At 43.8% G+C, this 27,878-nt stretch overlaps 1 protein-coding gene and 1 long non-coding RNA gene across 2 annotated transcripts in view; one reads left to right on the forward strand and one right to left on the reverse strand.

The window, feature by feature from the left end:
- GRIK2 (glutamate ionotropic receptor kainate type subunit 2) overlaps nt 1–27,878 on the reverse strand; it is a 1,206,237-nt gene that overhangs the window by 1,038,275 nt on the left and 140,084 nt on the right. The window lies entirely within an intron of this gene.
- LOC117357053 lies at nt 12,603–25,252 on the forward strand. Its single transcript, XR_004538759.1, has 3 exons — nt 12,603–13,913; nt 24,140–24,235; nt 25,085–25,252. It is a non-coding gene; the product is annotated as an uncharacterized LOC117357053 (long non-coding RNA).

Genomic DNA, 27,878 nt, shown 5'->3' on the forward strand with positions numbered 1-27,878 from the left:
CAGTACAAAAGGGTTTTGGGGGTGTATAGGGGAGTGCACATGTTTCAATATCAATGCAGTGATTACAGGGGCTTATGGGCAAGGGTCCTCCTCTCTACAGGTCCCTAACCCACCCCCAAGATGGCTTAAGCAGCCTTTGTGCTGGACGACTAGGCTTCCCTATGCCAGGCTGCCAGGTGATGATGGTCTGGAGGCTGAATTTTAAAGGTGTGATTATGATTTTTATGCGGTTGGGGGAGGGGGGGTCGGTGATCACTGGGGTAGTGTGTGGGGGTCTGTATTATGTGTTTGCAGTGCTTATCTGGTAACTTTAGGTGGGTTTTTGTGACTTAGACCTTGTTTTAAATGGACCTAACTCTTGGGCCGCCTTAATAAAATTCTCCCATTATGGGGAGATTTACTATATTATTTATTTCTTGTGTTATTATTAGAATATGGCTTCTACCTTTTTCAGTTGCAACTCAAGCTGAGTTACATTCATACGGTGCAGTGAATATTTCCCACCCCTGGAGGGTTTATAACCTTATACCTAATACAATGGAAGATTAAGTGATTTGTCCGAGATCATAAGGGGCCACTGTGGGATTTTCTTGCTGCTCTGGCCATTGGGCTACGCCTTGACCTCCTCCACTTCAAGGCATATGAAATCCTGATGGCCAACTGCCTTCACCCGCTAAATGCAAGATCCTGAGAGTTGCGGCCAGAATCCAGTGGCAATGATAAGAAGGGAACAGAAGCATGCACTGCATTGGAGCTGGCAGAGGCTGCAAAGAACGAGCTTATTCACAAACTTGTCTAGGGTCTGACATTTATTTATAGTGACTCTGTACAAGACTTCTCGTATTGGTATTGTGACAAACCGTAGCCTGCACTAATGTGCACTTGGATGTCACACCTCGGTGGTATTCTTTCCAAGGTCTGGTACCTCATGAAATACGGGAAATTTTCTCCTGTCATACCCTACTTGGAGTGGCGGAAGTGGAGTAAAAACAGGAAGTGATGTATGTACTGAAGTGGTTTTAGGAGACAGTGATTGTGGGGCCAAAAAGTGGTCCATTGTCATCGCAACGACTTGCGCCATGTTGGAGGCCAGCACATGAAAGTCTGAACAAGCACGTGCAACGTCTCCCTGTATGATTTTGTTGTACCATCATCTCTGGCCATCTCAGGGAGAGCGATCTTAATATACTTGAGCAATCCAAGGTTTATCTTGTGTGTATATATATATATATACTAGTTTTTTAGCCCGTTACATTAACGGGTGCTAGAATTACCTCCCCCCCTGTCCAGCAGCACCCCTTACCTGATCCCCCCTGTCTAGTAGTACCTCTTCTCCCTGCCATGGCAGCCTCAAAAGAGGAGCTCCGCCCCCTTCCAGCAGTCTTGCTGAAGATTTTGATGCTGGCACGTGGTGGTCTGTTGGCGGGCCGGGCTGCTGTGTTCTTGTCTGAGGAACCTTTCATCATGCACATCTTCTTCTCCCAGACTGGCTGCGGGCCTCAGCCACCTGTTTGCGCCGGCGCGAGCATCTCTTTTACCCAGCGCAAGATCCTCTTCCACCCTGCATTCTTGTGCCGCGGCGGCCGACATCCGACTCGGGCCGCCGCGGTCGACATCCGTCTCGGGAGGGGGGGGAGGAAGAGAGAGAGCGGAGAGGCGGCGACGGCAAAGTTACTGGAAGGGAGGGAACACAGGCGGGGATCGTGCGAATAGCCACCGCTGCGTCTTTCAACAGGATAGACCGTAAGCCGCGCATATGCACTTCCTATGTGTCGCTACAGCTCACGGAAAACCGGCACACACATAGGAAGTGCGCATGCGCGGCCTAGCGTTTTATTATATTAGATATATATTTTTTTTTATTTTTTTTTTATCCAGGAGTGTGGGATGCTATTAAAGGCTTTCCTCTAGTCAGTCCATGCTACAGTGAGATTCCTGTTTTTGTTAGCACGTAGCTTGATGGTTTTATTCAGTATTAACTATCCTTTAGGTCAATATATTTCCCTTTTACTGCCCTTCTCCTCTGTTGCCAAGGTATTACTGGAATCAATATTAGTGTATTTTCCATTAGTTTTTACAGTGCAGAAAACAGCTTATAAATAGTAGGTAAGTTATTGCTCTGTACGTTTTGGGAATATTACGTGGAACTCCCTTTACCTGAAGTGGCGATTTTAGGAGAAATTGGAGAAAGTAGGATCAATTTCTTGGGGTGAAAAAGAAGAATCTATGATAAATGCAGCAAATGATTACCTACCCCTCAAACATACACCCAACTTTAAAATCAACGACATCGTAGACATGACAAATAAGTCACACTCAAGTCTGAGACAACTCATGTTTTCACCTACATCTTGAGTACTCAACCAAATTTCAAAGAGAACGACACAAGTAGAAGAGAAATGGATAATGTCATCGCAATAAATTGCTGAACTGTGCAGGCTGATGTTCTTTTTTTTTTTTTTAACTTTATTTCGTTTTTAATGCCGACAAAAAGTGCAATACAATTTATATACAAATAATGATAATCAACCAAGTACTTATAATCAATCAGTATCTATACAAAAGATAAAAATTCCCTCCCCCATCCATCATTACCATCAGGAATAATACCAAAACGAAAGATATCCCCCCCCCCTCCCGCACCCACCCATCCCTGGATGTGTAGGTGAAAACCAATGGAAAATGAAGATAAAGGACACCTATAGCAAATCTACAAAAGACGTCAATGGACCCCCAAACTAATTTGAATATCTTATTATGACCCAGCAAGTCAGCATTCATTTTCTCATATTTATAAGTTAAACATAAGCTTGCCCACCAAAAGGAAAACTAAGGCGATCCCAATTCTTCCAATTGCGAGTAATCATTTGCATGGCTATCCCGGTCATAATAAGGAAAAGCCGGCATTTATAGCGGTCCATGGGGGGGGCTTAATATGCAATAACGTTCCACCTATAACTACCTCATACGTCAATGGAATTGATGCCTCCAGTATGGTATTAATCTGTCCCCATATTGACTTCCAAAAGTTAAGTATCAAAGGACAATAGAACAGCAGATGATCCAGTGTCCCTACATCAAGGTGACAGTGTGCAGGCTGGCGTTCTATCGTTTCTAGCAAATGCAAAACTTTTTGTGTCATTTCAAAAGGATAAACCACGGTGTCTGGCTGCTAATTGGGTGGCATGGCAACACTGGCCATCATCTTCTGTAACGCCAGCTTGCAGTAGGCGACAGATTGACAGCGCAGCCAAGAAACGGCAGTGTTGTGCTGTTAACATTTATAACAAGGTGTGCAAGATAAACTAAACAAATAATTTACCATGGAGCAAATGTTCAAGGGATTGTCTCTATCCTTCATGAACTTGTGGATCTTCACTTGTTAAGGAAAGTGAGATCCTGCTTCCATCATCATCACTTTGCTGTCCTCGTACAATCCATCATTCTTTCCAGACTGGATTACTGTAACTCTATCTACTTAAGCCTGACAAAGAAAAGCCTTCACAGACTCCAGCGGATCCAGAACACTGCGGCTAAAATAATCTTCGCAAAAAGCAAATTTGACCACGTCTCCCCGCTTCTGTCTAAGCTTCACTGGCTCCCAGTAATCCTTAGGGTTCACTACAAATGCGCCTGTCTAACCTTCAAGTCTCTACACGGTATCCTGCCTCCCCTTTTTCCACTATCTTGGAACTCCTCCACCTCCACTATCTTGGAACACCACCAGATCCACTCAAAAATTCAAACTATCCCTCCCCTCTTTAAAAGGCATATCCCATGCAGGAAAACTAGGGACTTCCCTCTCCTTCAGGATCACCGAACTCTGGAACAGTTTTACCACCCCACTTCGGTGCCTGTCCTCCCTCCAACTCTTCCGAAAACATCTGAAAACTTGGCTCTTCTCCAAAATGCAATGACCTCTCCCTCGTCGATTTACTAATTCCCTCTAAGCCTCTCTTTCTAAGCCTTTCTACTTTTCATTGTAGTTTCTTTCTATACCAATTACTGTAAACCGTACCGAGCTCTACTTCTGTGGAGATGATGCGGTATACAAACTTAAGGTTTAGTTTAGTTTGTTTGCTAACTGGGTTTTGTCTGCAGCTGTAAGGAAAGATTAAAAAACAAAACAAAAACACAGAAGAAAGAGGAAGACCCCTCACAGAAAAAAACAACAACAACGTAACCTCAAAAAGGCAGGGGAGCAAAAGGAAAGGGAAAATAATCATTAAAAAAAAGATCAAAGAAACAGAAAACTCTGACACTGTCAGTTTGAAAGGTGCAGATCCCTGATCTGTAAAAGAACATAAAATACAGTAAAACCTTGGTTTGCGAGCATAATTTGTTCCGGAAGCACGCTTGTAATCCAAAACACTCGTATACCAAAGCGAATTTCCCCATAAGAAATAATGGAAACTCAGACGATTCGTTCCACAACCCCAAAACTTTAATAGATAATACTGTAGTACGTACTTGCATGGCACTCAGTTTTGATATGGCGCACTTGTATTGCACGTATAAACTGTGCGTACCCGCACAGCGTGTATATTGCGCGCACTTGTACTGCGGGGAAATTGTGCGGGTAAAGTGCGCATACGCTGTGCTTGCTTGAATTGCGGGTGGAATGTGCGTGCTTGTATTAACGCTTAATTGCGCTCAGTTGTGATGCCTGCGCTGGCGTTCGGATGCACTCCGCGATGCGCTTACTTGTATTGCGCTCAGTTGGGATGACGTGACACGCATATATGTACTTGTATTGCAAGGCAACGCTCATTGATCAAGTTAAAATTTTATAAAACGTTTTTGCTCGTCTTGCAAGACGCTCGCAATCCAAGGTTTTACTGTTTAGGGCAGGGGTGTCAGAGTCCTTCCTCGAGGGCCGCAATCCAGTCGGGTTTTCAGGATTTCCCCAGTGAATATGCATGAGCCCTATTTGCATGCACTGCTTTCATTGTATGCTACTAGATCTCATGCATATTCATTGGGGAAATCCTGAAAACCCGACTGGATTGCGGCCCTCGAGGAGGGACTTTGACACCCCTGGTTTAGGGCAAGGAAGCCCAGAGCTCACTGAAGAAACAAGTGAAACTAAGATGTAAAAATATCACCAGGAACCCAGTGCATTGGTTTCGTAATAACAGGCTCACTTATTCCACACAGTTTATTGTACAGTATGTTATTTGTACATAATGGTATTTGACTCACAGAAAAATTACAGCTAATTAACTAAATGTTGATTGTCAGCTCAATAATTAAAATAATAAAGATGTCTTAATAAGAGTTTAATTGCATCAAGTAAATGGCCTGTGTTGTTATGTATTTTATTCGGTGTCAGGTCAAAAGCGCGCCGGGACAAAGGCGCGAGCAGACAACTGAGCGCAGCGCGGAGGCGCGCGCCGAAGAAAAAGACTGTTTTAAGGGGCTACGACAGGGGGTGTGGGGGGGGAACCCCCCCCACTTTACTTAATACAGATCGCGCCGCGTTGTGGGGGCATTGTGGGGGGTTTGGGGGGTTGTAACCCCCCACATTTTACTGAAAACTTAACTTTTTCCCTGTTTTTAGGGAAAAAGTTACGTTTTCACTAAAATGTGGGGGGTTACAACCCCCCAAACCCCCCACAACGCCGCCGCGATATGTATTAAGTAAAGTAGGGGGGCTCCCCAACAAAACCCCCCATCGCAGCCCCTATAAACAGTCTTTTTCTTCGGCGCATGCCTCCGTCTTGCGCTCAGTTGTCGGCGCGCGCCTTTGTCTTCCGCGTTACTGTCTATGAACCATTTTATTCCTACGAGCTATATTTAGACGAACCTTGGACCAGTAACAGAAATATCAAACTACATAATGGGCTTTATGCAGCAAAGTGACTTCACGTGAGAACAGCGCAAAACACCAGGAAACGTGCAAAAACCCCAATGCCAAGATTTTTGTCCCATTTTGGGCCTGATCCTCCAAAGAATGCTGATCTTGGTGGCTGCCTAAGAAGCATCCGCCGATCGCGTGCCAATTATGCATTGGCGATCTTTAGAGAATTGCAATCTTTTTTTCTAACAGATGCCTTAAATATTGTCCAGCGTTTGACAGGTCTGCATTTAAGGTTTTGCCTCACACCTACGGAGACGCATAGGGATGCTTACAGATGCCCGAGGCCACTTCCAGAGGAAACCACACCCATGCCAGCCATGGGCGGCCATAAGTGTAGGAATGTCCCACAAACAAACACACATGCAATCTTAGAGTAGGCATGAGGTGCTCTAAATGAATGGTCTCTCCCTCTTTTTATTGAGAATCATATCTCCATTAATTACTTAGTTAATGCTCTACAAGGTTATAATTTCATAATGCATTTACAGTGAGGATTAAACCATTGTTTATCTATATCATGTGTGTCTCAAAGCTACTATCTCACGTGACATATGAATACATAATAACAGTTATAATAAAGTGATTCCCAATGTGTACATTTCTGATATGTCTCAAATCTTACTATGGCATGTGACAGTCCAAAGGTTATAATGCATGCTTCTTAAGCTCTCTTGATTAGCCTTGCTCAGGCAAAGTCTGATTGTTGCCCATATAAGGGATGCTTAAACAAGATAAGAGAAAAAGGGTAAATGTATGTCAGGTTAATATATAGCAAGAGTCAGGGAGGGGGGAATGCCTCAGCCTTCTGCTCAAGGTGCAACCCTTGTCCTTGCTTAGAATGTATACGTGGCAGGAGGGAGAGGGAGAGGAAATGAGAAACAGGGCCTCAGAACCAAACCCAGGCCTAGATCCACACACAGGCCCAGATCCGCACACAGGGCCTAGGTCGGTGTGCCAACCCGGCCTGCGTTCAGAACCGCCTGAGTGTTAACCCTTCCTGTGTTCTGATGCCCTGGATCAGAACTTATTAGATCTCCATCCCTACACATAAGTCCCTCTCTATCTGTTCAGATGCAAGGCAGATGCCTCAAATGAAGGCGTTGTCTGCTACATTTATTTTTTTAAACGAGTGTCCCGATTGGCTGGTGAGATGACGGTAGGATGCCCACCGCCACCTACAATCGGGATGCCATTTATAGAATCAGCCCCTTTCTGCACAGACTGCATTTTGGTAGTTATTTTGCAAAACAATAATAAAAAAAAAAAGGTTCAAATATGGTGAACCAAAACGATTAAGGGTGCAGAACTCCTCTGATATGAAGAAAGGCTTAAGAAGTTAGGGTTCTTCAGCTTGAAAAAGAGAGGGCCAAGGGGTGATATGGTAGAGGTCCATAAAATCCTGAGTGGTGTAGAACGGGTAAACGAGAACTGATTGGTTATTCTTTCAAAAAATAAAAAGACGAGACACTCAATGAAGTTACATGGCGATACTTTTAAAACGAATAGGAGGAAATATTTTTACACTCAACAAATAAATACCAGAGGGTGTGGTAACAGTGTTATTTATCTATTTTTAAATTTCTATACCGTTTAAACCTAAACGGTTTATATAATTTTACGTACATAATTCTGTAAAACACGTAAGATCAGACAAACATGAATAAATAATCCTCAGAAAATCAACCATAAAAATTGAGAGCCAAAAAGGCTTATACAAAGAATCATAGGAAAATTCTTCAACAAGCAGCAATCATAAAGGATCAGTATCTAGAAAAAGGCTTTTACCGTATTTTTCGTTCTATAAGACGCACTCGTCCACAAGACCCACTCCCCTACAAAGGAGGGAAAATCAAGGAAAAAAATGTCCTCCTCTATAGGGGGGTGCATCTGGTGGTCTGGTGCTGGGAAGCCTGAAGCAGTCTGCCCGCAGCCCACAGCCCGAAGACGTCTGCAGTTGAAGGAGCCCGAAGCCACCCGCAGCCGAAGCAGCCCACTCGCAGCCCACAGCTCGAAGCCACCTGCAGCCGAAGGAGCCTGCCCGCAGCCCACAGCCCTCGGTACCTTTTTTAAGTTACAGTGGTTCAGCACGCTCTCATGCTGGACGGCTGGCTTTGGTAGCAGAGCAGCGCAACGCAGGAGCGCTACCTTTGCACTTCCTACCTGGTCCCGCGCCGCTTACTTATTGGCTGAGGTCAGTTCTCATTGACAAAAGGTCATTTTACTGGTCTCAACATATTTTGGATTAACATTTGTTTTTAACAGAGCTAAGTTTTCAGAACGCAGAGATCTATTTGGTACAATTAGTCATCTTGCTCTTAAATAATTCAGGTAGTTTCCATACAAGAACTGATGACAAATCATTTCTGTGGTTAGTATATCTGGGTTTAGAAAAGGTTTGGACAAGTTCCTGGAGGAAAAGTCTATAGTCCACTGCTGTCCCTAGTGAAGCTGTTGGTAGGAGCAGGGAAGCTTGAGGCGGCCCCTTTTCTGATTTCCTACCCCCTCCTCAAAACATTCTCCCCTTCCAATACCCCTCCCCAAGAAAGAATATATCCCTTTTCCCACCCAACTACCTTAGTCACTATAGGTCCCTCTCAGGCTTTTTTTAAGATCCCTGGTGGTCAAGCAGGGGCGATTGGGGCAGGAGCAAACTCCCCTATCTTCTTCCCCTAGTGGCTGCTTCAACAAAGTAACTGCCACTACCTCTTGCAGCAGACTGCACTAGTACCACCAGACTGCCACTAGAGGTCAAGGTAGTCATTTTGTTAAGGTAACCACTAAAGCAGGGATCTCAAAGTCCTTTCTTGAGGGCCGCAATCCAGTCGGGTTTTCAGGATTTCCCCAATGAATATGCATGAGATCTATGCGCATGCACTGCTCTCAATGCATATTCATTGAGGAAATCCTGAAAACCCGACTGGATTGCGGCCCTCAAGGAGGGACTTTGAGATCCCTGCCACTAGAGGCAACAGCAAACGGGGTTCACTCCTGCTTTCATTGCCCCTGCTTGACCATCAGAGATCTTAGGTAGACCCAGGGGGAACCTATTGTCATCAGGGGACTGGGAATAGGATCTGTCCTTGTCAGGGGGATGGGGATCCGAAAGTGGAATATTCCAGAGGTGAAACAGACTTGGAGGGACTGGATTTTATGTGGATTCTGACAGCTATTTAACTGGGGCCCGCATAAGCCCTAGCAACCTACAAGGGTCCAGTAAGCCATTGGTATTCAATGCTGGTACCTGAACTTTGTCCAGCATTGAATAACGAAGCCTAATTTAGCTGGCTATGGTCAAAGTTTAAAAACAAAACAACCTCTGACCGCCAACAGCTAGTTTACAATTGATGCACATGTGCAAATAGAAATAAATATTGTTTTGGCTAAAGAAATAACAGTTTCTCCTTCTTTCTTTGACTTTGTCCTGAGAAAATAATAGGTAATTACCACACGTGAAATCGCAAGAGAGCCTAAATTGGACTTAAGTACATATTAGCTTCTCAATAAAATCAAACACAGTTGCTGATCTGTGTCAGCCTCAATTTATAAACAGTTATTTACTGATAGGCGCAAATAGACTTAAACGACATTCTATACCGTTATTAACCAAGTGCATAAAAAGAACGAGCTGAAACATGAATACATTTGAAGAGCAGTTCTATAAGTGTGCGTCCACGTTGCCACGTCTGGATGAATGTACACGTGCAACTGGTAGGACGGCGACTACGCACCGTTCTATAAGCGCGCACGCAATTGGCACAGCTTGTAAACGTCCCGCCTACAAGGGAACAGGAAGTCGCTGTAGAGAGACGGCTTCCGGGGCAGGCTCACCTCATTGCTGTTGCTGCCGGCTGCCCGAAGATTAAATTGCAGCGGCCGGCTGGGAAGAAGGTTGGGAGATAGAGAGATTGTGAGGGGAAGCAGCATCAGAGGTTCTTGGTGGGAGAACATAAGAATAGCCTTACAGGGTCAGACCAATGGTCCATCAAGCCCATCAAGATGGCCAATCCAGGTCATTAGTGCCTGGCCAAAACCCAAGGAGTAGCAATATTCCATGCTACCGATCCAGGGCAAGCAGAGGCTTCCCCCTTGTCTTAATAACAGACTATGGACTTTTCCTCCCAAAAACTTGTCCAAACCTTTCTTAAAGCCAGTTACGCTATCCGCTCTTACCACAACCTCTCACAATGCATTTCAGAGCTTAACTATTCTCTGAGTGGAAAAAAAAATCCCTCCTATTGGTTTTAAAAGTATTTCCCTGCAACTTCATCAAGTGTCCCCTAGTCTTTGTCATTTTTGATGGAGTGAAAAATCGATCCACTTGTACCCGTTCTACTCCACTCAGGATTTTGTAGGCTTCAATCCTATCTCCCCTCAGCCGTCTCTTTTCCAAGCTGAAGAGCCCTAACCTTTTTAGTCTTTCCTCATACGAGAGGAGTTCCATCCCCTTGATCATCTTGGCCGCTCTTCTTTGAACCTTTTCTAGCACCACTATATCTTTCTTGAGATAAGGAAACCAGAATTGAACGCAATACTCCAGATGAGGATGCACCATGGAGCGATACAGGGACATTATAACATTCTTAGTCTTGTTAACCATCCCTTTTTAATAATTCCTAGCATCCTATTTGCTTTTTTGGCCGCCGCCGCACATTGGGTGGAAGATTTCATCATATTTTCTACGATGACACCCAGATCCTTTTCTTGGCTGCTTATCCCCAAGGTGGACCCTAGCAGTGATTCAGGAGAAACAGCATGGAGGCAGACTGTATCTTGATTTTAGGCACTGAGTATCCGGGTCTACTGTGGCTGCCAGCTAGATCTTTTGCTGTTGCAACTTTATCTGAAGTTAGGGGCCCTATATTCAGTCAGTAGCAATTAGCATTTTGTTGATCACAATGGGTGCCACAAACTGGATAACTCCACCTAGACCTGGACCATGCTAGAACTGCTGGGAGGTGACGCGTCAAAACCACAGAAGACAACGGCGCACTGACATTTGAGCGCAGAATAAATGGGCACCGCCGCTTTAAGGCCTTCCCTTTTGTGCTCTAAGAGGGGGTGTGGGAAATCCCCCCCCCCCACTAAACTTAGAAGTCCTCGCGCTCCCATTGGGGGTGGGTGGGGGAAATCTCCCCACTACACTGAAAACTCCCAAACAGCGAAAAGAACGGGAGTTTTCAGTGTACTGGGGGGTTCCCCCAAGCCCCCCCCCCTTTCGGGAGCACAAACAGTTCTACGTTTAGCAGGTGGGGTTCCCCACACACATACGCACCCCTCACAGCATAAAACAGAAGGCCTCAAAGTGGCTGAAGCAGCAGCATGCATTTCTCCTGCGCTCAAATGTCAGTGCGGGATTGCCCGCGTGCCATTGTCCTCCGCGCTTTTGACAGTGTACCCTACTGGGCTTTGACCAATGCCATGTAGCTGGATTTTCAGTAGCATTATCCAGGTAAGTGCCTCTGAAACTCTAGATATGTCTCAGCGAGTGGGACTCGACCAGTTCGAGATGCTCCAACCTGAATGTCTAATATATAGAAATGGGTAAACTTGCAATAAATCAACAGAAGAGTGATAAAGAGAATATGTTGCAACAAAAAAAAAACAGCTGAGAGATATCTAATATAATAAAATGGTAAGCCGCGCATGCGCACTTCCTATGCGTGCGCCGGTTTTCCGTGAGCTGTAGCGACCCATAGGAAGTGCGCATGCGCGGCTTACGGTCTGGCCTCATGCGAGGCAAGACAAGTGCGCATGCGGGCCCTTCCCTGCTCTCCACCTGCGGAGCGGCGGCTGCCGGCCGCTAGCACCCCCTGCCCTCTCCGTCGCCTCCCGGCTCCAGCGGCGTAGGCAGCACTATAAACACGCTGCTTCGCGCCCTTCTCTACCAATTTCCTCTGCCGCGTCTCTGATGACATCATCGGAGACAGACGCGGCAGAGGAAATCGGCAGTAGAAGGCCGCGAAGCAGCGTGTTTAAAGTGCTGCCTACGCCGCTGGAGCCCTGAGGTTTGTCGGCGGTGGGAAGGTCAGGAGCAGGTCCGATCGACAACGGCAGTAAAAAAAGGGGAGGGGCCGAATGGAGCAGGGAAGAGAAGGTAAGAGAAGGGAAAGGGGGGAGGGAAATGCTGCTACTGCTTCTGCACAGGAAAGGGGGGGGATAGGAGGGGAATGCTGTTGCTGCTGCATAGGGAAGTGGGATGGAAATGCTGCTGCACAGGGAACTGGGGAAAAATGACAGAAAGAAAGAAAGACACAGGGGCAGGGAGAGGGACAGAAAGACAGACAGAGAAAGGGGGCCAGAGAGAGAGTCAGCGGGAGAGGGAAAGGGGGCTGCTTTGGGGGGAGGGGTGTGCTGGGGGAGACAGAAGGGGCCATGGAGAGATAGGGAAAGGGGGCTGCTTTGGGGGGAGGTGTGCTGTGGACAGACAGCTTTGCTCTGGGGGGGGGGGGAAGACAGAAGAGGGCCATGGAGAGACATTTGGGGGGAGGTGTGTGCTGAAGACAGACAGACATATATTCTAGCACCCGTTAATGTAACGGGCTTAAAGACTAGTGTTTTATAAGATACATCAGACATGTTTTAACATTAGTATGAATAAAGCATTAATTCGTTTCATTTTTGCATTTTTTAGAATCTATGACGCCCATCATATGAAAACTCTTTATACTTTTTTGTTGGTTCCCTGAGGCAGGAACGAAACATGGCACGTCGGAACCTGCAAGCTAACGAGATAAGTTCTTTTAAACGACATGACGTACATCATTTAAGACCTTGAGCCGTTTTGGCATCTTTTTTTTTAATAAAATTACACTATAAACTTGTTCATCGTTTCATATGCGACGATTGGGCGGTGAGGTGGCAATGTTGGGGTCTCCCCAGTTACCACCCCCATGATTCTGAGCATATCAAGGTTTGGTTGCACCAACCTGAATGTCTGGCAGAATACCAGGCCACGAGTGTTTTATTTCTATTTCAGCGACTAGTAAAACCAAGACCCTTAGGTACCAGTAATAAGTAGCGTAACTTCTAGACCTTCCTTCCTTTTGCATTACTATCAACTGAGCCCTGCTACGTCCAGAAAAAAAAAAAAGAAAAGCAATACTGGAAAGCACCGTAATAAAAGAGAGGTTACGACCCAACGTTTTTGATTTCCCAAGGGTCAAACGTAACACAGATGAGCTGTGAAATATGAAGCACGGGAAGGGAAGTAATGCATCCATAGGTTAACAGGGTCTTTTCACAAGTTTGCCCCTGTGGTTATGGCTCTTAGGCTCAAGTTTTATCACTTCACATGTCGGGATTCTGTGCTGAGCCGTGAGCCCTGAAGGACTAAGCCCCAGTGCCAAGGTCAGACTTGGCGAAATGAGAGCCAAACAAAGTAATTGGGCAGGACCATAGCCAGAACGTTTTGTGGGGGAGGTTTTGTTGTGGGGAGAGGGCCCGGGGATGGACACGGGGCAAAACACTTCCTCTCAGGTCCCCTTTCCCCAAATCTTTGATGCCAGCACTTCCGCACATGCTCAGTTCAAATGCATGACCTGAGCTGGAGCACCTCCACTGGCTTCCTGTTGTTCCGGCAGCACAGGCGGCATCCAGGGCCATGAGCCATCTTTGGCTGGCAAGGCCTGAGCGTCCCCACCAGCCCTGAATCTGGTGCTGCAGTTTTTGAAGGGGCCTGAGCCCGAGCTGACGTGGAGGGAATTCCTATGGACTAACATCACCCAAACTCTTTTGCGGCCTAGGCACAGAAGCACTGTGAAACTAAGAAAAATAATCCTATTTTTTTCTTAATAGGAAATTCTTTGGCAGAGCCTCTCGGCCTGTGAACCTCACCCTTTCCTCTCCTATTACATAGAGGAATTTTGCTGCACCTTATGCCTGGAACAAACTGCCCTTCTCTGGCTTAGTCAAAAAAGAGGATACTTGACCCCTCACCACCATCCAGCTCATTCCGGATGTGTCAGAGGAGAAGCTTCCGCCCACACACACGCGATTGCAGGGCGGCATGGGCAGGCTTCGCCGACATCAGTGTCTTTTCTAAAGTGCCGCAAAGGTAAGGGGGAGGGAGATAGATTTTGCCAGAGGGAGGGGACCAAGCAACGATTGGTGACCGCATGCCTTCCCTCCCTTAACTGCGGGGACAAGGCAATTCACCACTCCACAGGGCGTGCGGTGAACACTTCCCCCCCCCCCATCACTGTTTTGGCAGGTTACCCACCGTGTCATTCTCTACTGTAAAGTTCTCAGACCAACCAAGAAGATGTGGAGTCAGGAAACTTACAAGTTATTTCACACTTTTCTTGACACTTTTCACTTCAGTGAGGCAAATGCATCTTGTAAATTGGCACAAGTATAGGGAAACCAAGCCATTGTGACATCACCAATGAGGTTGGCTCTTAGGCATTGGTGGAATGAGGCATTATGACATCACAGTAGGAGGAACTGCTGTAAAGTTGTCAGCCCAACCAAGAAGAGAATGGTGTGGAGCCATGAAACTTAGAAGGAGCCCTAGAGCTTGTCTCGACAGGCGTATGGTAACACGGGGCTGGGAGGCCTCGTGTTGCCCGCAAGGCAAGTTGGGGGGGGGGGGAGAGGACCGTTAGCTAAGGAAACTTATCAGAAGGAATAGGGGAGGGGTTACCGCCTAAAGACAGGGCTAGGATAGGGTGAAGTCAAGGTAGAGGGGCGGGCAGAGGGAATGAATAAATCGGGACCCTGGAGGACTCAGTTGTTTCAGGTCCTCCAGGGCGGTTTTTCTCCCTCCCACCCTCCCTCGGTGGTGGCCTTGGTAGCTCAGGGAGGCGGGTCTCCCGAGCTACTGGGTGCTGGGGCTCATCCGGCGATGAGCGGGGGGCCGGCTGGGAGCCGTGCCTTGGAGTCAGGTGACCCGGGTTAAAGGGGCATGAGGTCATGTCACCCCTCAGATGCTTGATGTTAGTGGTGGGGTCGGGGGCAAAGGTTAATGGTTACATAGGGTAGCTCGGGAGGAGCTTGCTGATGTTGTTTGTCAATAGAGGGTCAATATGTTTATGAGGTTAAGTTATTCTTGTTAATTTATTGTTATGGTGGATTTAATAAAGAGCTGCGGCTATATACCATAATAAAGTGTGTTGGGTTTTATTTAGGGGTGGGCTATGGGAAAAAGGGGTGGTGATGGGTAGCAACAGAGACTGACCAGATCCCGCTGTTACAAGTCATTCCACATTTTTCTTGACACTTTTTGTTTCATTTCATATCATTGAAACAAAAAGTATCAAGAAAAGTGTGGAATAACTGGTAGGTTTCATGGCTCCACATCATTCTCTTCTTAGTTGGGCTGAGAACTTTTCAGTAGCCTCTCGTATGCACAGTCTGTCATGACATGTGATGATGACGTCTGGAACTTTCCTGTTACGTCCTGGTCATCTGCTCAAAACTGACCACCCTTTCCAGATAAGCCTTTCTCCATTCATTTCTTAAAAGGAAAATAACGCACTTTGGAGCCTGTTACCTAAAATGTGGCAGGTTTTTGCATTTACTGCACCACAACTGCCAAACTTAAGTGCAAAGATTGTGTGGTACGAGGGTTCTTCAAAAGTTTCATATTTTCGTGGAAAATTGTTGGGGTAGAAGTGGTAAGAGGGTGTGTTGTGGAATGCCATGTGACTCGTCAGTCGCAAAACAGGGTGATTATATGGAAAAGTGATGTAATTTGCTTATGAGATGTTTAATAAATAGTCTTAAAAAAAAAAAAAAAATTGTGGAAGCTTCTTGAAGATATCTCGTAAAAGGAGAACACATACCCTGCATCTACCCTGCATTTTGGGGTCAGTTCTATAAAAGCTCTATATTATAGTATTCTATATTATAGTGCTTTAATAGAATATGTTACAAGGATAAGCGTCTTTAGAACATAGAAACAAAGAAAATGACGGCAGAAAAGGGCCACGGCCCATCAAGTCTGCCCACTCTTATGTCCAAAGAGCAATCAAATGGCTCTGGCTGTTGTCTTTTACGTAGTTTACAAAAGGTTTCAGTTTTAACAGTGCCTTTTGTACAATACAGGGGGCAACTGAGTATGTCCTGACCTGGACATCAAATGATTCTGGGGCTGATGAAATATAGTAATGAATACTGAATGTGATACACTATAGAATTGTAATGTAACAGGGTTATATTTGCAAAGAGGTTTAAGCAAATAAGATAGGTGCAGATCTTGTGAAAATATTTGCATCTTAATGCAGGAGTTATATTCATAGGGGTCAATATTCAGCCGGGAACGTTGAAACGCTTATGAATTATTTGTATTTTCTATGCACCGTGCTTGCCTTTTTCCAAAGATACTCTGAACATACATTTTGTGAAGGAAGAAAACCCCATCCAGAAGGATTTCAACATCTCTATATGCAGGCGAAGGGGTGAAAATGTGCTGAAGAGCGTGTTTGGGCATAATAATGATGTATCATGTAGGTAATGCCTGTATGATGTGTTAGACTATGGAATAAGGAGAAAAAATAAAATCAGGTAGAAGTAATAGTATTTTTCCTTTCTTTCCATATTTTCCTTCTACTGCTGTTCACAGATTGCACACTTACAGTCTTTAAGAGTTAAATTGTGTCTCTTGGGAGCCCTAAACACTTGTCAACATTTAAGACTTCAGTATTGTACCCCCAAGAGACACAATTTAGCCCTTAAAGACTGTAAGTGTGCAATCTGTGAACAGTAGAAGGAAAATATGGCATTGATAAGGTGACCCGTCAAATGAGCGCAGGACAAAAGTGCCCCGACAATTGCGTGCAGGGACAAATAAAATTAATAATAATTTTATTTCTTATATACCGCTATACCCTAAGTTCGAAGCGGTTTACAATGAGGGTCGTGCCGAGAGAGAGTACAGTGTTAACAGCAGGAGACATATGTGCGCAGGACAATTGCAGAGGGGCGAACCCCCCCCCACCACCACCACCACCACCACCACCACACACACATACACAAACACACTACAGTTTAAAAATTCACTTGCTATGTAGTGTTAGGGTAAGGTTTATATCATGACTATGGGAACCCTAATCATGATACAAACCTTACCCTAAGGCCCTTATTTGCTGACACTCCTCAGTCCCTGTCCCTTATCCTAACACGAGGACCCTGATTTGCTGACACTCCTCAGTCCCTGTCCCTTATCCTAACATGAAGACCCTGATTTGCTGACACTCCTCAGGCCCCGTCCCTTGGGAGGTGCCTGAGGAGTCGTCCTGCACGCACTTGTCCCTGCATGCAATTGTCGGGGCACTTTTGCCGGAGCACAATAGTCCTGCGCTCATTTGTCGGTGTACCACAGAAATAACAGGACCAAGGGATTATTCTGTGGACCATGTAGACAGACAGAAGGTCCTCAAATACAGTAGATTCCATCAGAAAGCAAGGAAATGTGGCAGAAACAGAAACATTTTCCATTGTACTGGGAGCCAAAGGCTTGATAAAAAGCAACTTCCAATCACACTTTTTTTTTTTAATTCTTTATTCATTTTCAAACTTACAATACGTGTGATAATAAATCCAAACAAAATTAACATTAAATATATCTAGAAGCGGGAACCAAGTGTGAGGTCATTAAATTCGCAGATGACACCAAACTATACAGCAGGGCTCAAACGAGGGAAGACTGCGAAGATCTCCAAAAGGATCTAACGAAGCTGGAAAAGTGGGCCGAAAAATGGCAAATGAGCTTCAACATAGGGAAATGCAAGGTCATGCACGTGGGGAAAAAGAACCCAATGTTCACTTACAAAATGGGGGGAACACCACTAGGGGTCAGTAACCTGGAGAGAGACCTGGGAGTGATGGTAGACGCAACAATGAAAGCATCGGCGCAGTGCGCCACGGCCTCAAGGAAAGCAAACAGAATGTTGGGTATCATTAAGAAGGGTATCACGACCAGGACGAGGGAAGTCATCATGCCGCTGTATCGTGCAATGGTGCGGCCGCACTTGGAGTACTGTATCCAGTACTGGTCGCCGTACCTCAAGAAGGACATGGCGGTACTTGAGGGAGTACAGAGAAGAGCAACTAAACTGATAAAGGGAATGGAAAATCTCCCATATACTGACAGATTGAAGCAGTTGGGACTTTTCTCTCTGGAAAAGCGGAGACTTAGAGGACACATGATAGAAACCTTCAAGATCCTGAAGGGCATAGAAAAAGTAGACAGGGACAGATTTTTCAAATTATGGGGCAACACAAGTACAAGGGGGCACTCGGCGAAATTGAAAGGGGACAGGTTTAGAACAAACGCTAGGAAGTTCTTTTTCACTCAGAGGGTGGTGGATACATGGAACGCGCTTCCGGAGGCTGTGGTAGACAGGAACACATTAAATAGTTTCAAGGAAGGTTTGGATAGATTTCTAGAAGAAAAAGGGATTGAGGGGTATAGATAGATATAGACCACTACTGGGCTTGATGGGCCGCCGCGGGAGCGGACCGCTGAGCAGGATGGACCTATGGTCTGCCTCAGCGGAGGCAACTTCTTATGTTCTTATGTTCTTAATCATCAATGGTACAAATGAAATGCTTTTATCTCCCACCCTTCCTATCATATAATCAATACCTTATACAATATGTACCAATAAAATTACCACCCTCCCCCCACTATTGAACTTGTAAATTTAAGGGAAAAAATGTCATCTAATCAGTACAATATTTTGTTAATGGCTCCCACACATCTTAAAATTTCATAAAACATCCTCGCTATATTGCAATAAATCTTTCCATTTTATATATATGACAGAGAATTCCACCAAAAATTATAATTTAGTCTACTCCAGTTCTTCCAATTGTACGTAATTTGTTGAATGGCAACCCCAGTCATTATAAGTAATAATGTGTTATTATTTGTAGAAATCTGACTTTTTGCTCTCATTGCCATACCAAACAGCACAGTATCATATGATAATGCCACTGGATTGTCTAATAAACAATTAATTTGGTCCCAAATTGATTTCCAAAAAGTCATAATAAATGGACAATAGAATAATAAATGATCCAAAGTCCCTGCTTGGAGATGACAGTGCCAACATTTATTAGACTTAGAGCTATCCAATTTTTGTAACCGAACAGGGATCCATAATGCTCTATGTAACAGAAAAAAACATGTTTGTCTCATAGATGCCGACACTGTACATCTCATCCTCCAAATCCAAATTTGTGGCCATTGAGATGCAGAAATTTGATGCTTAATCTCAATGCTCCAAATGTCTCTCAGACCAGTGTTTGGTTTCTTTTTAACCAATCCCAGTTAACAATTTATACCACTGGGCGGCCTGGTGACCCAAGAAGTCCACCTGGAAACATAAGAACTCCAAACTATATTGATTACTAAGGTTTTTCCAGTCAGGGAACCCCGCCTGAATGGCATGCTTCAGCTGCAACCATCTAAAAAAATCACACTTTTTTAAAGTTACCTGCACATATCAACATTCTACGAACTCTAAAATGAAGATCTCTTTGACACAATGCAAGTGTTCGCAGGAAATTTGAAAGGCTGAGATCATTGCCGTCGAGACGTATGCAAAACTTAACTCATTTGGAGTTAGTGCTCCCACATGCATCATTATTTTATATAAAGCTATTTACAGATTTCCAGTATCCTTACATGGATTATCCTCAGGTTCCCGATCACTAAGCAACTCAACACTTGTCAACGTTGATATGCTTAGTGATCGGTCATGAAAAACAGTCAGGGAAGGCTGATAAGGGATTCATTCAGACAGTCCTTTCTTCCTAAATGCCTGAAGGATTAAGCTTCTATTGAAGATAAGGCCAAGGGTCGCTCCTTCTGGTTATCGGAAAGAACAAGTGCCCCGTGCAATAAGCCTTTCGAATGTTGGCCGCATAGAGGTTACATACCAATTTAACAGAACCGCAGGTTGAAAGCATAATTGGACGGCAGCCCTTTGGCTTCAGTTTGCCCTACAAAGGAAACGCACGTGCAAAGATCTGTATTCCTGACTGTTTTATAAACCGTTCAAGCTGTCAGATAGAATAGTTAGCCTTGTAAATTTCATCATAATTGCTACTTGTGAGTGCTAAATAGCTTCACGGTCCCCTGGGAACCTGAGGATAATCCATGGAAGGATCCTGGAAATCTGTAAATAGCCTTATCTAACATAATGATGCATTTGGGAGCACTAACTCCAAATGGGTTAAGTTTTGCATACGTCTTGACGGTAATGAACTCAGCTTCTCAAATTTCCTGCTAACATTTGCATGAAGATCGAAATCATAGCTGTTATTTCCCAAAGATGATAATGGGTCACTTTTAATTTTATGATCCTATCCATGAAAATGTTGTTTTTTTTGGTTTTCAACTTTTTGGAAAGCACCCAATGTTCAACTGCGCCAAGGCATAATTTTAGGTTATTTAAATCATCATCATTCTAAGTACCTATTTTACTTATAATTTTAATGCACCCTATTGTCTATTTTTCTGTAAACCGCTTAGAATCCTAACGGAGTTTAGCGGTATATAAGAAATAAATTACATTACATTACATTACATCATTATTATGTACGATACTAATATCATTGGCATATAGTATATAACTATTCACTTTACAATTTCCCAATTCTCTACCTGAAGATTACATTATTTTGTTAAATAGTATAGGTGAGAGAGGTGATCCCTGAGGAACACCGCAATCAATTTTCCAAACCGATGATTTTAAAAAAACGTTCTTTTTTTTTACCCTATATGAACCATGAACCAGAAAACCTATCCAGTTCAAAACTGACCTGAGATACTTAAATGTATCTTACAAGACTGGGTAACCCGTGATCGACTAAATCAAATGTGCTCAACAAGTCAAATTATACCGATAAGGAATTTTGACCTCGACTAAGAAGTGGCTTTGCTCAAGCAACCGATACACATAACAAAGTCTCCATTCTAAAACCGGTCTATATCGCAATAGAATTGGATGTAGTAATTCAAATTATTCCAAGTAATCTGTCAGCTTTACGGTAATCCAAGGGGAATGGAGGCCACAGTTGGTGACATCCTAAACATTTACTTTTCGATTTTTAGCTAACGGAGTCAATATAATGCCTCCTTCTAATGCATTAAATCTGCCAAACTGTAATTCTTCATTTAACCATTTTGTTACCACTTTTATAAAGGACGGGGAGTTTTGGAGTAGATAAATGGGGCAGGAATCTAATATACATGTAGATTTAACATAATAATTTTTCTTTTTTACTTCTTGTGTTGTTGCGAACTGAAATTCAGTCCCTCCATTGGCACTTCTAAACTAGTTGACATAGATATAAATGAAGATGATAGAAAACTCCTATTCTCAATTTAAAATAGAATCCAGGATAAGATACAAACATATCTTTTAATCCATGGGATGGCACCAAAATACTTGATCGATCGCATTTCCTTATATACACCATCTCAAAGATTGCGCTCAGTTAATTCTGTTCATACCTATACCAAAGAAAGGTGATGCCAAGGACTGTAACAACTACAGAAGAATTGCATTAATTCCACATGTCAGCAAAATATTGCTGAAAATAATACAACGAAGGCTCCAATCATACGTTGAGCCAGAACAACCCAAAGTTCAGGTTGGTTTACGAAAAGGTCAAGGAACAAGAGACATTATTGCCAATGTTAGATGGATATTGGAGAAGAGCAAAGAGCAAAGAATACCAAAATCCCCTATAATCCCTTCGGAACCTGAGTGCTCTCCAACCCTTCCGTAAACATCTGAAAACCTGGTTATTCTCAAAAATCTAACACTTCCCTCCTCATTTGACATCCTAGCCCTCTAACTTCCTTCCTTCCTCTGATCTTCATCTAGCCCTTTCCTTGGAGTTCCTTTCTCATTACAATTCCTGTAAACCGTGCCGAGCTCCACAACCTTGGAGATGGTGCGGTATATAAACCTAAGGTTTAGTTTAGTTTAGTTTAGTTTATATCTTTGCTTCATCGACTGCAGCAAAGTTTTTGACAGTGTGGATCACAATAAATTATAGAGAACTCTACTGCAAATGGGAAAGCCCAATACATAACTCAGCTGATAGAAGCCTACATGAAAATCAAGAAGCTGCAGTGAGAACTGAATACAGCAACACTGATTGGTTTCCAACAAAATATGGCGTCAGGCAACGATGCATCTTGTCATCTTACCTGTTCAACCTGTATGGTGAAACCATCTTCAGAAAGGCACATTTGGAAGAAGAGAGAGAGAGAGAATCAGTTTCAAAGTTGGTGGCCAAAATATGAACAACCTGTGCTATGCAGATGATGCAACGCTCAAAGAACAAAGGAGAAAACTGCGGAGATCATGTCCGTGATGCAGGATTTTATTTAATCAATCAAAATATGTCACAATGAAAGAATCATTGTTTATATTGTTTAATTGTTTTGTTGTTTATATTTAACTATTTAATTAACCATTTAGTTTTGTAGATTTATTGCTGTATTACAATGAAAGAATCCACATTTGCTTTAAAAGTTGTAGACCCAACACGGTCCACGTTTCAACAAACCATCTTCTTCAGGGGCCCCAGTGATGAGGATTCAACAGAAAGATTGTGGACTTAAAACAAGAATATGGCTAAATCCTATTTGTTTGAAATCCGAATTCTCAAAACAGCCATGCAAGGAGGGTAGTCTTCAGCCGAACTATAGCCATGGTACAATACTCATTACCAGCAGCAAAGAAGACATGCTGTATCTACTGAGAAAAGCCATAACATGGGATTAGAACTGAACGTAAACAAGATGCAGATCACGAACATGGATAATGGTGGAAGATTTTGAGCTTGAAGGCGATAGAATAGAAGTTGTAAAGAATTTCAAACTCCTTGGCTCTTTTATAAACAAAGAAGCAACTAGCAGGAAGGAAATACTCCGCAAACTAGCACTTGGTCACTCTTAGATGAAGGCTCTTGACAAATTATTCAAAGGCAAGGACGTAATACTCCAAGTGAAAATCAGACTTGTCCATGCACTCATTTTCACAGTGGTTGGTTACGGATGTGAAAGCTGAACAGTATGAAAACAAGACAGAAAGAAGATTGACTCATTTGAGCTTTGGTGCTGGAGAAGTATTTTAGGTGTGCCATGGACTTCCAGAAAAACTAACAAATCGATTCTGGAAGAGTTCAAACCGGCTACGTCACTCAAACCCCAAATGATGAAGTTACAACTGTCTTATTTTGGTCACACCATCAGAAGAGAGAGATCACTGGAGAAGGACGACATGTTTAGGAAGATCAAAGGAACCAGGCAAAGAGGGCAACCTGCAATCAGATGGCTGGACACGTTGAAAACAACCATGGGGATGACCCTAGAGGAACTTTCCGGACTAACACAAAACAGGTTTCTCTTTAGATCCGCAATTCATCAAGTCGTTAGGACTTGAGCACGAGTCGATGGCTCCTAACTACAACCTCAAATTCTTTTATGTTGCATACAATTAGTACAAAATACAACTTTGAGAATTCCTGCCCATACATGAAAGCCAGATCACAAAACCCCTCTTTTCATTCAAAATCCCAGGATCTCAGTATCCTACCATGTCTAATATGAAATCCTTATCTTGACCCACAGGGTTTAAATACAGGAATTCCAACATACCTATCTTCATCAGTCACTCTTATGACCCTCCTAGATTGCTCTGGTCTCTTAATGATCGACAGCTACACATAACATGAGGGGGGGCGTGGCATAGTGAAGAGGAGGAGTGGCCTAGTACTTAGAGCGGCTGCCTTAGCACCATAAAGTTGTGAGTTCAATCCCAGCCTGCTCCCTGTGACTCTGGAAAAGTCAACTTACCCTCCATCGCCTCAGATACCCCAGTTAGATTGTAAGCCTGCCAGGACAGATAGGGAGAACACTTAAGAGAACCTGATTACTCTTCGATGTATTGTAAACCAGTTTGGGTGAATCTCTTCATGAAAAGGCATCTAATAAATCCCAATAAATACATTTTAAAAAAACCTATACAGTACATGGCTAGACTCAGTATTACAAGACACTGCTCTCTCTGTGCGGAATAATAATAATAATAACTTTATTCTTCTATACTGCCACAGTCTTGCAACTTCTAGGCGGTTTACAATCAAGAGTGCTGGACATTCAGCGAAATACAATAAGTAGATATTCAGAGGAAATACAGAGATCAGAGACCTCAGGAGGCAATAGTATAGAAATACAATTTGCTGGCTGCATCCTTACACCTCAAAATATCATTCCCTAAATTTAAGTCAGCCTTCGAAACTTATTTATTTCAGCTTCCCTTTAATGATAACCTGTGAAGTACCAGCGAGACTGGAGATCAGCTTGCTCAATCTGTCAGGTGTATAAGTTTGTTGCCGGAATGATTAAGAGTAAGTACCTGATGGTTTTCTCTTTTCCTAACAAAATGTTTCCTTTGCGTTTTATTCTGCTTGCGCACTGCCTTCCTATGTCGTCATGATATAGTGGTATATATTTAAAAAAAAAAAAAAAAAAAGCTGTAAACCAGTTTATCAACTGTGGCAACATACAGTTCTAAATGGTCATTCCTTCTAAACACCTTAGGCCAGGGATGTCAAAGTCCCTCCTCGAGGGCCGCAATCCAGTCGGGTTTTCAGGTTTCCCCAATGAATATGTATGAGATCTATGTGCATGCACTGCTTTCATTGTATGCTGATAGATCTCATACATATTCATTGGTGAAATCCTGAAAACCCAACTGGATTGCGGCCCTCGAGAAGGGACTTTGACACCCCTGCCTTAGGCCCAATATTTAAAACTATTTACCAGGATAATGGCTTTGACAAATGGCTTAGTTGGGGGAGTGTGTGGTGCAGTGGTTAAAGCTACAGCCTCAGCACTCTGAGGTTGTGGGTTCAAACCCACACTGCTCCTTGTGACCCTGGGCAAGTTACTTAATCCCTCCATTGCCCCAGGCACATTAGATAGATTGTGAGCCCACCGGGGCAGACAGGGAAAAATGCTTGAGTACCTGAATAAATTCATGTAAACCGTTCTGAGCCTCCTGGGGAGAACAGTATAGAAAATTGAACATAAGCCGTGCCTCTGTTGGGTCAGACCTGAGGTCCATCATGCCCAGCAGTCCGATCATGCGGCGGCCCATCAGGTCCAGGACCTGTATAGTATTAATAATATATATATATAGCAGCCCTCTCTAGATATGTTTACACTTATTCCACATTTGGTATACTGCCTTTCAGGGCACGAATCAAAGCATTGTAGAAATCTACAAACATTGGAAGGAGGGACTCGGCGGCAAGAAGGTTCCGGACCAAGCAGCCCTGCATCACACGTGCAGGAAGCTTCCCTTCCAACAAGCTGGTATACTCGCCCTGGGAGGTGCAAAGGGGCCAACCCAGGAGTCGCACTTGCAGGTATGGTTGGTTTTTTTGGGGGGGGGATTACCATCAGGAGGGTGGGAGGGTGGGGGGCTATTGCACCAGTGATAGGGAGGGAGGGGTACTGCTGGACTTGCTAGGGGGCGGGAGCTGCTGCTGCACTCACAAAGGGGGGGAGGGAGTTGCTTGGGCTGCTAGACATGGACCGGCTGAAGCTTAAGGGAAGGGAGATAGTTGCTCGATCTAATCTAGGGATTGGGGGGGAAGGGAAACAGTTGCTGGGTCCTTGTGGTGGGTGGAGTGGAGGTGGAGGGAAGGGAGAGGTGCCAGACCCACACCTGGAAGAATAGAGGTGCTAGACCCATAGGAAGAGGGCTAGAGGGAAGGGAGAGAGGTGCAGGACCTGCAGGAGGAAGAGAAAGAAGGAAAGAGCAAAGCTGAACCAAGGGGATAAAGGAAGAGTGAGTGAAATATTGAACATAGCGGAAGGAGGGAGGAAAGAGAGATTGTGAGAGGCACATTGGTGTAAGGGAGTAAGAGAGGGAAGAAGCTGGACACAGGGAGATATACAAAAAGAGGGGAGATGATGAGCATAGATGGGAGCATAGGAACAGGGACAAATAGGGGAATGCTGCATGGGGGTGGTATATGGACATAGAGAGAAGGTGGCTAGACATGGGGGAGAATAAGAATGCAGAAGGAAGATGCTGGACAGAGGCATAGGAATATAGAAAGGTGATACTGTAACAGGAGGAGGGGATCATAGAATGATGAGCTGATGAAGGCAAGGAGATGGGCACCGGGGAAATACTAGAAAGGGAAGTGTAGGAGACAGAGAAGGGAGATGCTTGCTGAACATGGGGGAAAAACATACACAGAGATGAAAGATGGATGGTGAGTATGGAGAAAGTAGACATGTCAAATGGTCAGGAGACCCTGGCAATTGAGTTAAGAGTAGACAGATAGAAACAGAAACCAGAGCCTGAGACCAATGTGATATGAGGAATAAAATGACCAGATAACAAAATGTAGAAAAAAAATGATTTTCTATTTTGTGATTAGAATATATCAGATTTGAAATATGTATCCTGCTACAGCTGGTGTTAAGACATAACTGGGGACTGCAAAGCCCAGGCAGTGCTTCTTTAGCTTCCAGCTGGCTTAGGGCTTTCTCTGACCAGGGAGCAGTTGCCCTAGTTGCACTCCCCTAACACTATTCTTGTCATATGTGACTGTGGTATTCTGTTAATACGTAAATGTCTCAGTCATGTATATGGCATTGATAGCTCATACGTCAACCATACTCAGATCAATGTCCACCACCTTATTTCAAAAAACCTCTTTCAGGGCTTCAGACATGCCATTTGGTCACCACATAGTTCGTGGTTACCCAATATTACTTGATGGCTATGGCTTCTTCACTAGCCCTCTCAATAATTTTCTTGTTTTTAGACTATTTTTTGATTATTTTTAAATTTTTGTATTGTTCATTAGTTTTAAAATACTTAATCTTAATAACAATAAGTTAATATTAATACTTAAAAACTTATCTTAAATATTTTCATTGTTCGTTTCACTTTTCTTATCACATCGGGAAAGGGATCTGTCACATCGACATGTTTTGCTGTTAGGCTGCTTCAAGAAAAGTCCCCCCTTACTAACTTGTCTGCACACATTTGCTAAGATACCATACAAAAATTTAAAAATAATTAAAAATAATCAAAAAATAGTCTAAAAACAAACCTCAAACCTTTAAAATCCTAAGTGGCAACATTCTAGAGCTCAGATTGTGATGTCATAATGCCTCATTCCACCAATGCCTAAGCTCCGTCCTCATCCGCACAAGCCTCAAACCCTTTAAAATCATAAGTAGCAACATTCTAGAGCTCAGATTGTGATGTCATAATGCCTCATTCCACCAATGCCTAAGCTCCGTCCTCATCTGCACAAGCCTCAAACCCTTTAAAATCATAAGTAGCAACATTCTAGAGCTCAGATTGTGATGTCATAATGCCTCATTCCACCAATGCCTAAGCTCCGTCCTCATCTGCACAAGCCTCGAACCCTTTAAAATCATAAGTAGCAACATTCTAGAGCTCAGATTGTGATGTCATAATGCCTCATTCCACCAATGCCTAAGCTCCGTCCTCATCTGCACAAGCCTCGAACCCTTTAAAATCATAAGTAGCAACATTCTAGAGCTCAGATTGTGATGTCATAATGCCTCATTCCACCAATGCCTAAGCTCCGTCCTCATCTGCACAAGCCTCGAACCCTTTAAAATCATAAGTAGCAACATTCTAGAGCTCAGATTGTGATGTCATAATGCCTCATTCCACCAATGCCTAAGCTCCGTCCTCATCTGCACAAGCCTCGAATCCTTTAAAATCATAAGTGTTCGAGGCTGGTGCGGTTGAGGCAGAGTTTCCAGGAATGTAACAGAGACAGTGTCAAAACTGGTGGGGATGGGACGGAATAATTGAATTCCTGCAGGGACAAATTTGTCCCCATGTCATTCTCTAGTAGTATCAGTAGACAGAGAGAAAGAAAGAGCCAGCAAATCAAAAGGAAAGGAAATTCTCAGAATCTGCTTGCATTCTTATTTGCTGGATTTCCAGTCTATGAATCTGTGGTACCTCGTGCTCACTGCATTTCC

The sequence above is a fragment of the Geotrypetes seraphini genome, chromosome 3 (genome assembly GCF_902459505.1).
Source record: "Geotrypetes seraphini chromosome 3, aGeoSer1.1, whole genome shotgun sequence".
NCBI lineage: Eukaryota > Metazoa > Chordata > Amphibia > Gymnophiona > Dermophiidae > Geotrypetes > Geotrypetes seraphini.